The sequence below is a fragment of the Podarcis cretensis genome (genome assembly GCF_951804945.1).
Source record: "Podarcis cretensis genome assembly, chromosome: 13".
In the NCBI taxonomy this organism is placed as follows: Eukaryota; Metazoa; Chordata; class Lepidosauria; order Squamata; family Lacertidae; genus Podarcis; species Podarcis cretensis.
Genome location: NC_137182.1, coordinates 54,246,081 through 54,259,138, shown reverse-complemented (window position 1 = coordinate 54,259,138; position 13,058 = coordinate 54,246,081). Strand labels below are relative to the sequence as shown.

General features: G+C 55.0%; 1 protein-coding gene across 2 annotated transcripts in view; it reads right to left on the bottom strand.

Moving 5' to 3' along the window:
• The window catches only part of NLGN2 (neuroligin 2), a 75,938-nt gene extending 66,599 nt beyond the window's left edge, over positions 1–9,339 (bottom strand). For both annotated transcript variants that reach the window (XM_079951823.1, XM_079951824.1), the window contains exon 1: positions 9,221–9,339. The gene's annotated coding sequence lies outside the window, so the exon portion shown is untranslated. The remainder of the gene's footprint in view (positions 1–9,220) is intronic.
• Positions 9,340–13,058: the final 3,719 nt, after the last annotated feature.

The following is a 13,058-nucleotide window of genomic DNA, read 5'->3' as shown; positions in this document are numbered from 1 at the left end:
CTAAACTTGCCAGCCCGACAACGCTGATATCCTTTACATTTTAACCGCTGTGCACCTGCGCTCGTTCTGCGTGCCCATTTTACAGTTCCGATCCTCACTTTCCTGCCCGTTGTTAACAGCGGCCCTCTCTGTTTTAGACGTGTGAAAACGGAGCAAAACAGGAAGAGGCCTCTGAGGGCGCTGGCTTGCAGCTTGGCGGAGGCAGAGAGAGGGTGGCCGGCACACCCAGGGTGGGTGCTGTGAGGGTGCCAGGGAGACAAGCCATCCGCTGGGCATCCCACCTGGATCCTGGCGCTTGCCGACAAAGGAAGGGGCAAAAGGGATGCATGCAATTGTCCTGGGAGGGGGGCAGATTCGCAGTTTAAAAGGGGCAGGAGGGAACTCCACTCTGGAAAGCACAACTGATGGCGAACAGGGAAAGCGGGCGAGGAGCTAAATATGGAGAGAGCGAGTGTGTCAAATATTCTGCCGAAATCCTGCAGCAGGAGAGGGGAGAAGCGAGCGCAGGCCTCCTCCTTTCCCTCCTCCTCTCCTCTCCTCCTCCTCTATGCCTTCCCCATTCCCTCCTTCCTGCGGTCACGGCGAGGAACAATCTTTTTTATTAATAATGGATGTCCCTTTAGGGCAGTTTTGCTGGATCTTTTATTTCCTCTTTCCCCCCCCCTCCTCCTTTCGGGGATCGGCCGGCCGTAAATCCACGGAAGGAGCCGCTTGCTGCCTGCCTGCCTGCCAGCCCCTCCCCCCCCAGGACCCCCCCCCCCCATGCTGCAAAGCACACTGCGGGGGGGGGGGGAGAGGGAGGGACACGCGCGCAAGAGGAGGAAAGGGTTATTATTACGCGTAGGGGAGAAGAACGCGCGCGGAGCGTTTTGCACGGAGGAGGCGCACACAGCCAGCCGCCCTGCGTTGCTGGAAAGCCAGGCCTGGATCGAGCCCACGTCTCCATCTGGCACCGGGGCACCCCTCTCGCCCCCACTGCCCACCTACGGGTCTCTCCCATCGCTGGGCCCCCCAAGGTGTTGCTAAGGCAGCGATGCTGTAGCCCCGTGGCGGCCGCGCACGGAGAGGGATGGCGACGCAGAGGAGCGCAAGAAGGGGGGCAGCTCAGGGGAGATTCCTTCCCTCCCTGCACCACCACCCTCCTTTTTTTTTCCTCCCCCCACTCCACAACCCCACAATCTCCCGGCGTAAAGGCATGGGCCCGTTGCCGTGGCGGCAGTCACTACGGGTATCCGTGGCAACCGGGTTTCCAGAGCCGCCGCCGTTCTCCCCGCTTACTCATCCCTGCCTGAAATCCCTGCGGTGGGCTGGGTGGGACCCCCACCACCCCCACCACGCGGGGGGGGGGGGCTTGGATTCGGAACCGGGGGGGGGGGGAGGCTTCTTCTGCGCCCCGAAAACCCCGCAAATATCCATTCACCTGTCACGAGATGACAGCTCTCTCTGTGTCTGGCAGGAGAACCAGATTATTTAAAGGAAAGAGGCATCAGCGAAAATGGGCAAGAGGGCTTCTGAGAAAGCGCAGAGGGCCTTCCTCTCTCCGCAAGCCACCTGGCAGGGCTGCTCTGCCAGAGGGGCTCGTACCCCCAGACCTATTATCTTAGGCGTTAATAAAGGAGATTGCGACTGACCGTTAGAAGAACTTTCTATTAGGGGGTGGGTTCCCTCAAAAGATGGACTCTCCTTCCTTGGGGGAACCCGTCTGCTAGGGATTCCTGAGCTGGGATTCCTGCCTCGCAGGGGGTCAGGCTAGATGGCCTTTGGGGGTCCCCCAACATGATGGGTTCACGGCAAGCCTGCTGTCTTCTCCAAGAACCTGGCATCGTGGGTACCTCAGCGTACCCAGAGACTTCCTTGCCATCTTCTGTCCAACTCCACAAGCATTTCGGCTAGGTGGGGCCCTGTCTCTCGGACCCAACATGCTCTGCACTGACCCGCCAGAACCCAGGAGTCCGGGCTCCCAATTCCCCCTGCTCGGCCAGGACAGCCCAGCCCAACCTGGTGCCCTCGAGGTGCCCAGTCGCTGTCCAAAACAGTAACATCATTAGCAATAGTACTATTACATATAGTAATATTGTCCTGAAGGATGGCTCTGTTGGGAGAGCATGGCACTCTTAATCTCAGGGTTGTGGGTTTGAATCCCATATTGGGCGAAAGACTCCTGCGTTGAAGCGGGTTGGGCTGGATGATCCGCAGGGTCCCTTACAATTCTATGTACATGTGATAGAATATCTGTAAGTATATTCACAAATTCTTCATACTAACATCAGGAGAGGACCAATTTGGGGAAGCCTGGGTTAGACCACAAGCTCCTCCTCAATAAACAACCCCAAATATCTCTCTTGGTCCTGGACTCCACAGGCAAATACGCACACACAAACAACAACAACAACAACAACAACAACAACAACAACAACAATAATAATAATAATAATAATAATAAATGTTTATTTATATCCCACCATCCCCAGCTAAAGCTGGGCTCAGGGCGGCTAACAACAATCAAATAATCCAACATTCTAAAAACATTTCATTATAAAAATTAATTAAAATCAAATTTATGGCAACTGTTAAGCAAAATTCTGTGCAGATTGCCAGAGGAGGGAGTCAGGCTGTGCCCTGAACAAAGGCCTGGTGGAACAGCTCTGTCTTGCAGGCCCTGCAGAAAGATGTCAGGTCCCGCAGGGCCCAAGTCTCTTGCGACAGAGCGTTCCACCAGATCGGGGCCACGGCCGAAAAAGCCCTGGCTCTGGTTGAGGCCAGCCTAACCTCTCTGTGGCCTGGGACCTTCAGGATGTTTTTATTTGCAGACCGTAGGTTCCTCTGTGGGACATACCAGGAGAGGCGGTCCCGTAGGTACGAGGGTCCTAGGCTGTATAGGGCTTTAAACACCCCTTACCAGTAATCTCTAGTCTATCCAGCAGAAAGAATGTAGCTTAGAGGTAGAGCACCTGCTTGGCATGTAGAAGGTTGAACTCCCAGCGGCATCTCTGGGCCAGACTGGGTGAGGCCTGCTGCCTGAAACCTGCACACCAGGCCTTGGCTCACAACCATGAGGACTATAATCTTAGCAGAAGAGCCACAACTCCATGGCAGGACACCTGTTTGGCTTGCAGAAGGTTCGATCCCAAATGACATCTCCAGGCAGGGCTGGGAGACAAACGCGCCTAGAATCCCAGAGAGCCACTGCTGCTGCCAGCCTGTGCAAGCAGTATTGAGTTAGACAGCCTGACTCCCATGCTCAGACCTCCAGCCCAAACATGCATTTAGGACAACACTTCTCGATTCGCTGGCACAAATTTGTCAGGCTGCAGTCCAGTTGCGCCCCCAAATCCACCAACTGAAGAACATCAAAACAGCCTTGGTGGATCAGGCCAGGATCCCATCCAATCCAGCCCCTGTCCTCACAGTGCCCAGCCAGGAGCCCATCATAGGAAAGCCGCAAGCAGGACTCGAACCCAAGATCCCTCGCCCATCCTGCAACTGGTCTTCAGAAGCATAATCGCTGCCTCCAACTGCGGAAGGAGAGCCCAGCCATGGGGGCACAACTGAGGTTTCTCCTCCTTACGTCCTTAGTCAAATCCATCACCTCTGCCCCACATGGCCCCACAACTGAAGGAGTACTGGGGAAGAGGAGTGGAAGCAGGGAAGGAGGGAGGGAGGGAGGAAAAGAAGGGAAGGAATATGAAATAGGAGGGAGGGAGGGAGGGAGGGAGGGAGGGAGGGAGGGAGGGAGGGAGGAAGGAAGGAATATGAAATAAGAGGGAGGGAAGGAAGGAAGGAAGGAAGGAAGGAAGGAAGGAAGGAAGGAAAAGAAGGGAAGGAATATGAAATAAGAGGGAAGGAGGGAAGGAAGGAAGGAAGGAAGGAAGGAAGGAAGGAAGGAAGAGAAGGGAAGGAATATGAAATAAGAGGGAAGGAGGGAAGGAGGGAAGGAAGGAAGGAAGGAAGGAAGGAAGGAATATGAAATAAGAGGGAAGGAAGGAAGGAAGGAAGGAAGGAAGGAAGGAAGGAAGGAAAAGAAGGGAAGGAATATGAAATAAGAGGGAAGGAGGGAAGGAAGGAAGGAAGGAAGGAAGGAAGGAAGGAAGGAAGGAAAAGAAGGGAAGGAATATGAAAAAGAGGAAGGGGAGGAAGGAAGGAAGGAAGGAAGCAAGGAAGGAAGGAAGGAAAAGAAGGGAAGGAATATGAAATAAGAGGGAAGGAGGGAAGGAAGGAAGGAAGGAAGGAAGGAAGGAAGGAAGGAAGGAAGGAAGAGAAGGGAAGGAATATGAAATAAGAGGGAAGGAGGGAAGGAGGGAAGGAAGGAAGGAAGGAAGGAAGGAAGGAATATGAAATAAGAGGGAAGGAAGGAAGGAAGGAAAAGAAGGGAAGGAATATGAAATAAGAGGGAAGGAGGGAAGGAAGGAAGGAAGGAAGGAAGGAAGGAAAAGAAGGGAAGGAATATGAAAAAGAGGAAGGGGAGGGAGGGAGGGAGGGAGGGAGGAAGGAAGGAAGGAAGGAAGGAAGGAAGGAAGGAAGGAAAAGAAGGGAAGAAATATGAAATAAGGGAAGGAAAAGAAGGGAAGGAATATGAAAAAGAGGGAAGGAAGGAAGGAAAAGAAGGGAAGGAATATGAAATAAGAGGGAGGGAGGGGAGACCTGCCCCTCTGCCCTGGCATTAGGACTTGTCCTCCAAGCCCATCATCTCAGATGAGGTGTTCTGACGCACCCCTTCTCCAGCAGCCCGCCATGGCCTGTCTATCCCACCTTTTTCTCCAAGGACCTCCATGGTTCTCCCTGCCCCTCATTTAAACCCCACAACAACCTTGTGAGGCAGGACAGGTCAAGAGGTCAGCATGGCAGAGCGGGGGCTTTGAACCCCGGTCTCTCCCAGATCCTAGGCAGGCACCTCTAACCACAGACCACACACCTGCCTGCTCACAAACACACACACACACACACACACACACACACACACACACACTTCAGGGAAACTCCGTTGGGTCAGACCAACTTGGACTGCTCTGGAAGCGGATTAGACAAATTCTTGAAGCTGTCGAAGGCCATGATGGCTCGGCTCTGCCAAGTAGGGAGACTTGCTGTACAATCATAGAGTCAGAAGGGACCCCGAGGGTCATCTAGCCCAACCCGCTGCAGTGCAGGAATATTTTTGCCCAACTCAGGGCTCGAACCCACAACCCTGAGGTCGAGAGTCTCATGCTTTATTGTCTGAGCTATCCCGTGTCCTGCTTTTGAGGTTTCCCACTGGGGCCTATGGGTGGCCCCTGTGAGCACAGGATGCTGGCCTGGCCGGGCCCCCTTTGACCCAGCTGCCACAAGGCTCTCCTGAAGTTTTCGCAGTTAGCCAGCGGAACTCGCTGCCACAAGGAAGGAGATTCCGACTCAGTATCAGGAAGGACTTCCAGGAGGTGACAGCCAAACGGAAGGCGGTGGTCTCTCCTTCCCTGAAGGTTTTTTAAGCCGCCTGCCAGGGCTGCGATTCCTGCATTTTGGGTGCCCCTCCCAACTGTACAATTCTATGGTTCTAAGGGGTACTGGTGGCTGCCAACTTGGAGGGCTTTGAAAGAGGACTGGACAAAGTCAGGGAGGAGGGTGGGGTTATAGATGGAGGGGTTAGACTGCCCCTGAACAAGGAGGCTCAAAAGCCCTTGACAAACCCTCAAGTTATCCAAACCCTCCAGCTCCTCCAGCTACGACTCCCATCAGCCTTAGTCAGCATGGCTGTACGACATCAGAACCGATGGGAGTTGTAGTTCTCAGCATCTGCACAGGGCGCCATGTTGGAGGGGCTGGTCCAAGCCGACAGCCATTGGGACAATTTGCTGCGGTCAGTTCCACCAACGGATTTTGCAGAGTCGTCCCGTCCGTTTCTAGGCTGAAGGTCTCCCATATAGCTGGGAGGGACCCCAGCGGTCATCTAGCCCAACCCGCCACAATGCAGGACCTTTGCTCAGGCTCGTTGTTAACGAAAGGAGGCGCGATGGGAAATGGCGGGTCAGGATGCTCGGAAACAGTCCTTCTGACAGTGCGGCCTAGTGGTTAGAGTGCCGGGCCTGGGAGAGACCCGGGTTCAAAGCTCAGCCACAAAGCGAGCTGCTGTCTCTCAACCCAACCTACCTGGCAATTAAATGAGTGGGGGAACCACACACAGGCCACCTTGAGCTCCTCAGAGGGAAAAAGGCATGATATAAATGCAACAAATAAGTCAGAGCGTTAGTCATGCCCTGCAGGATCAGGCCCGCCTGGTCCACTTGTGTCAACAGCTCCAACTGCCCTGCTATTTATCTCCACCGACACAATATTTTAAGGTAGACTGCCCCTGCAGAAGGAGGTTCTCTTTAGCGGTCATGGCCAGTATCAAACAAATACGTTTGTCCCCCGCAAATTAACCGAATCCCTGTTATTTCCCCTGCTCCAAAGCGCCCGCTCTGTTGTACTGCTTCCTTCCACCCCCAGATTTGGGGGCTGGGTTAGCACACGAACGACACCCCCAATTGGCAAATCAACTCCCCATTCAGTTTTTGTTTTCTCCCCTCTCGTTGCAACGTTGCGAGTGAAACTTCCTCTTGTCCCGCTCAGGATCTGAAGCCAAACAATCAAACAAATAACAAACTTAAGAACGGCGGAGCTGGAAGGGGTCCGAGGGGTCATCTAGCTTGACCCCACGCACTGAACTTTAATGTCACCAACCCACATGTCAATTCTACACAATCACACATACACACACACCAGCCCTGAAGGAGAATCTAGGATGGGGACATGGCGCCTGCGTGGCCACTCACTGGATGCATTGGACTCCGACTCCCATGATCCAGCGTGGCCAAGGGTCGTGGACGATGGGAATTGTAGTCCCCAAAACCCATTGCTATCCCAGGACCGCACCTGGGAGAGAAATATCCGGAGGCGTCCTAGAAACACTATCTAATCCAGGCATCCCCAAACTCAGCCCTCCCTCCAGCTGTTTTGGGACTACAATTCCCATCATCCCTGACCACTGGTCCTGTTAGCTAGGGATGATGGGAGTTGTAGTCCCAAAACAGCTGGAGGTGCTTGACTAATCAGAAGACTTGGAAATGTTCTGCCATGTGCGTAATAAGGACTTGAAGACTGGGGAAATAAAAACAGTGGGATCCGAGGAACTCCCCAAACGAGCAGCAAAGAGGAATCCCTTTTGATATATGGCTGTTATCCATCCACAAGCAGGAATTTGTTCCCTGAACCCTCGATAGCGAAAAGGGGGGGAGAAGGGGGGAGTCCAGCTTTGTCCGGAGGGATTACTAAATTTAGGAAGGCTTCACTGAGGTATAGGCCTTGCTGGGGGGGGCGGGGAAGTGAGTAGATGGAGTGGAGGTGAGTTCGAGAGAAATTGGGCCAGAATCCTCTCTCTGACACAAACCCATTTTCCCCTTCCTCTTTTCTTTTTTCAAAGAGTTTTCCCACGGGACTCCCTGCCCCGCCCCCAGGCCAAACACTGGCCTCCTTTTGTCATATCAGTCATACCTGCTCCAGTGTTGCCTACTCGGGCAGGCAGCAGCGACATCGACCCTGCACCCTCGCCTTCAGGGATTGGGACAAGGAGCGCTGGCTTTGGCGCCTTAGCGCTACCGGATTCCCCCAGATCCACACACACACACACAAAACACACAACACACCACAACACTTTTGCTCTGCATCACAGGTAGAAAGAAACAGATCTACAGCAGCAGTAGCTGATAATGGACAAAGATGCTACAACCCTACAAGTCTTCGCTCTAGCTAGTCCCAGGAGAGGTGGCTTAGCTGAGGCTCAGCGGCCTCCGAAACCACCCCTCTCTCCCCTCCATCCTGCGCCCCAAATCCTGGGCCTGCCCCCCAAATTCTGTGCCCTCCGGAAGCCCTCTTTCCCCCCCCCCCCGCTCTGATGGATGGTCCTCAATCATTTCCCAAAGGGCAGATGGTTTCTTCTCCTCAACCTGAGCTTCCATACATCCCAGGCCCGGGGATTATTCCTCCACACAACCGTTTTCCTCGCTCCCTCTCTCTCACCTCACTGCCTTCCTTCTCTCCACATCCTCCTGGCTCTCACAGCAACCACCCCGCCATACCTCTGGGGAGATCTTCTCCAAAGGCTCCCTTCCCCCCCCCCAAAGGAAAAACACCTCTGACCCACACTGAGACCCCCTGCAAGGACCGCTTGTGGGGTCGGTCCAGAGGTTTGCCAGGATCTCCTCGGTTTCCGCATGCAGCCTTGAAAGGTCTCTCTCCACCCCCCCCCCCCACCGTGTTGGGCCTTGACTGAGCTGCAGGCAGGTGGGTGGGAGAGACCCCCCCCCGCGCGCCAAACGCTGGTCCAAAACGCTCCCCTGTTGCAGAGCAGGGTTAGATGGGGGGATGGAGCAATGAAGGAGAGAGAGATGGGAAAAAGGGGTGAATGTGTGAGAGAAAGAGAGAAGGGAATGGGGGAATTGTGTGGTGGGGGGGGACACGGAGAGAGAGAAATGACAGACCAGGTGCCAGGCGGAACAAGATGGATGGATGGATAAGTAAGCAAAGGAAGACGGGAGCAGCAGCCAGGGCGACAGGCAGAGCAGGAGGAAGGAAGAAAGGAAGGAAGGAAGGAATAAAGGAATAAACGCTTTACCGGCCCGGCTCCTCCTTTGCAGAAGGATGAGAATCAGCGCTAACACGAAGGATGCAGGGGAATCGCATCTATTTGTTTTCTAAGCCGGCTGCGCTGGGGGGCGACGCCAACATTTTGCTCTAATTCCTCTGGAAAACGGGGGTGGGGGTGAGGAATGGGAGAGGGGGGCATTTCCCGTGGGGGGCCCCGCTCTGGGGTGGCAAGGAGCATGGAGGGGGGAGAAGAGAGGCAGCGGGAGCGCGCGTGTGCCGGGGCCTACGTCCCTGACTGAGTGCGCCCATTCAAATTGGGTTGCTGTTGTGGGGGGGGGGAGAGATGGGGGGGGGAGGGAGAGAAGCAGGTGCCAGTGAGGAAGAAGGGATTATAGAAGTGGAGGGGTGACGAATGGAGTCTTCTTCTTTTGGAGGGGGGGGTGATGGAGAGATGGAGCGGGCGAACGAAGGGATGGAGGCGCGCGGGGAAGATGGAGATGCGGGGTGAAGATGGAGGTGCTGGCGGGGCCCGCGTGGCTCTGCGCCCCCCACCCCTGCCCGTCGTGGGTGGTCTGTCTCTCCCCCCCCCCCAAAAAAAAACCCCAGCGGGGTCGCGGCTCCTTACCGGCCTCAGCAGCAGGAGGAGCAGGGTTGGGGCCGCCGGCGCCGCCGCCTGCGCGCTTCTCGGGGTGCCGGGGCCGCCGTCGGGGGGTCTCGTCCGTTGCCCAGCGCTGCCCGCATCCTGGGAGGGGGGGGTTGGGGGGAGAAGGGAGGGAGGGGGAGAGCGGCAGCCTCTCAGCCGAAGGCCATGGGGGGGGGAGCGCGGGTGGGGGGGTGAAAGTAGGGTGTGCTGCCGGGGCGCACGGGTGGAGGGGTGGGTTGGGTTGTGGGGTCGTCCGCTGCTGCTGTTGCCTCCGAGGATGGAGAGGCCGGAGCCGGGCGGGATGGGTGGCCGGTGGGAGGTTCCAGAGGGCGCCCCCCCGACGCCGCTGTGCCCGGCGGCGCCCCGGCTTAGGAGGGGAGGTGGCCGGTGCTCGCCCGCCGCCGCCGCCGCTTGGCCGCTCTCGGCGCCCGCCCGCCCGCCGGCCCCGCTGCCTGGCCCGCTCGCCTCGCCCACCGAGCCCGCATCAGCGGCCGCGTCAGGGAGGCGGGAGCCGAGAGAGAGGGAGAGAGGGAGGGAGGGAAGGAGAGATGGAGAGATGGAGCCCCTCCCTCCCAACTGATGCAGGCGGACCCCGGCCCGGAGGGGGGGGGAGAGGGAGGAGCGCGAGGGGGGAGGGGGTGGCGAGGCGGAGGAGATGGGGGGGGGAGAGAGGGGAGAAGCCGAGGAAGAAGGAACAACTGGGGAAGAAGAGAAGGAAAGGAAGAAAGACGGGAGGAGAGGAGAGGAGGGGGCTGCAAGACAGGGAAGGGAGAGAGGCGAGGAAGAGAAGAGGGTGCAAAGGAGAAGGAAGGGAAGAGAAGAAGGGATTGAGGAAGAAGAAAGCAAGAAAAGATGACTCGGGGAAAAGCGAGGAAGGGAGTTTTGGGGAGAAGAGAGAGAATGAAAGAAGGCCAGGGTGGAAGGATGGGGTAGGAAAGGCCCCCGTTGAAAGGGTGAGAGGGAGAGAACTAGAAGGAAGGAAGGAAGGAAGGAAGGAAGGAAGGAAGGAAGGAAGGACAGGAGAAGGAGAAGGAGCCCAGCTGGGAATGGAAGACAGAAAGGTGGAGATGGAAGAAAAAAGCAGGGAATGAGAGAGAGAGGGAAGACAAAACAGCAGAGAGAAATCAAAGCTAAGGTCTCTGTTCTGCCTTGAGCATGCAACCCAAATAAGCAGTGCTTGGGCTCTGGCGAATCCCCAGTGGCATGGAGTTCCACAGGCCCTGCAAGGGTCTCTCAAGGCAGGAAAATTGAAGAGACATGAACTCCCAGGTGGATGGATGGATAGGATTATGGGAGAAGAGGGAGAGTTGCAGAATGGAAGGAAGGGCAGAGGCAAAGGGGCTCGATCGGATCCCAAAGGTTGTGCCCTCCAAGTCTGAATCGGTGTGAACCCAGATTACGGAAGAAATGACAGCAGGAAGAGGGAGAAGGACCTGTGTCCATCTGCCTGGCAGGTGACCAAAAGAGGAGATAAATAGATGGATATCGGATGGATGAAGTTAAAGCTGAAAATGCCCACAGACAGCATTATGAAACGAAAGAACGAGAGCGATAGCAAAAAGGAAAGGAGATAATGGAGGGGTGTCAATGTCACAACAAAAGGGAGCGTCTGCTCCTGGGGGGGGCAGGTGGGAGAGTGGGGAGCCAGGACTCCTGGGTTCTATCCTGCCCCAAACTCCGCCCCCCACCAGTCCACGAAAAAAGAAAAAAATGTGATTCGAAGCATGCTGATGGATTGGCTAAGGGCGATCTCTGGGCCTGTGCGAATTGCTATCGACAGGATTCAATTGACCAAAAACCCAGCACGAGACGAGCAGAAAGGCTGCGTCATCCTGGCCCTGGCAGATTTGGTTCAAGTTTGCAGCACGGGACGGAGCTAGGCTGGACTGGGTGGGCTTTGCGGCCCACCACCCGGTGAAGCAGAGGAGTCAAATGCCAAGGGGAACGCGTTGCTGGCAAACGTGCCTGCTTAGCCTTGGGTGCTCAGAGCCGAGCCGAATAAGCAGTGCTTGGGCTCGGGAGAATTCCCAGTGGCAGGGAGTTCCGCAGCCCCGATGCCCTGCAAAGGGCTCGCCTGGGCTCAGAGGAGGTCTCCCAGACTTCAGACCCCACAATAAAATAAGCTGGGCAGGTGCGAAACTGCGGAACTCCCTCCCACAGGAAACCACCAACTTGGACGTCTGGAAAATGGAATCGGGTGTACGGCTGCCCAAATGATTTGTGCCCAAAGATGGAAAGAAGAAACCGTTCCAACAAAGGGGGACTGGCAATTAAAACTGACGGAGTAGACAGAAATGGCGAGACTTACCGGAAGAATAGGAAACCAAGAAGAGAGACTCTTTTAAAATGGGGGAAATGTATTGATTACCTGAATACCGGTATATATTGTAAATAATCTGAAACACCAGCAGGATTGATATGAACACATGCAGTAAGAAATAATTAAATGGGAAGATAAGGGGAAACTAGTAAATAGTTTTGAATCGGAGATGCAGTAATAAGAAGATACAAATTAAGTAACCAGGGAAAGGAAGGAAGTGGAGCGAAATGTCAACTGAATTTTGTAAAGACTCTCCCCCCCCCTCTTTTAAAATATTTGCAAAATGTGAAAATAAAATTTGCTTGTGAAAAAGAAAGATAAAGGAGTCTGACACATTCATGGGGGAGGGGGCTATTGATTGGGGTCGGCCATGACAGCTGAAAACTGCAGGAGGGGAGACCTGGCTCTTGTGGTCGAATCCTGCCTACTGGTTCTCCATAATGGGCACCTGCTGAGCCGCTGTGGGAACAGGATGTTGGGCGAGGTGGACTGTTGGCCTCTTCCAGCAAGGCTCTTCTGAGCTGCTCAGTGTCCAACACAGGGTCTTGTTAAAGCAGCTTCATGGGCTACTGCTCAGCTGCTCCTGAACCAGGTTAGAGCTCCTGGAACAGCCTGAACTAGTCAAACCTCTCCATTCGGAAGGAAATCAGCCCTGAGTGCTCACTGGAAGGACAGATCCTGAAGCTGAGGCTCCAAGACTTTGGCCACCTCATGAGAAGAGAAGACTCCCTGGAAAAGACCCTGATGTTGGGGAAGATGGAGGGCACAAGGAGAAGGGGACAACGGAAGACGAGATGGTGGGACAGTGTTCTCGAAGCTACCAGCATGAGTTTGACCAAACTGTGGGAGGCAGTGGAAGACAGGAGGGCCTGGCGTGCTCTGGTCCAGGGGGTCACGAAGAGTCGGACACGACTAAACGACTAAACAACAACAACAACAACAGATTTAGGTTTGATGAGGCCCTGAGCTACCGAAGGCACTTGGGCCCTTTCTATGTCCAGCTGTCCTTTGCCAACAACAAGTTGTCCCTGTTTTTTGTGAGGAATATATGCTATATGGTCATTTATGGAGCTAATAGGTATCTCAAAGCATTTGCCCATTCCAGTCCATGCAGAATGTTGTTGTTGTTTAGTCATTTAGTCGTGTCCGACTCTTCGTGACCCCCTGGACCAGAGCACGCCAGGCACTCCTGTCTTCCACTGCCTCCCGCAATTTGGTCAAACTCAAGCTGGTAGCTTCGAGAACACTGTCCCACCATCTCATCGTCCGTCATCCCCTTCTCCTTGCGCCCTCCATCTTTCCCAACATCAGGGTCTTTTCCAGGGAGTCTTCTCTTCTCCTGAGGTGGCCAAAGTCTTGGAGCCTCAGCTTCAGGATCTGTCCTTCCAGTGAGCACTCAGGGCTGATTTCCTTCAGAATGGAGAGGTTGGATCTTCTTGCAGTCCATGGGACTCTCAAGAGTCTCCTCCAGCACCAGAATTCAAAAGCATCCATTCTTCG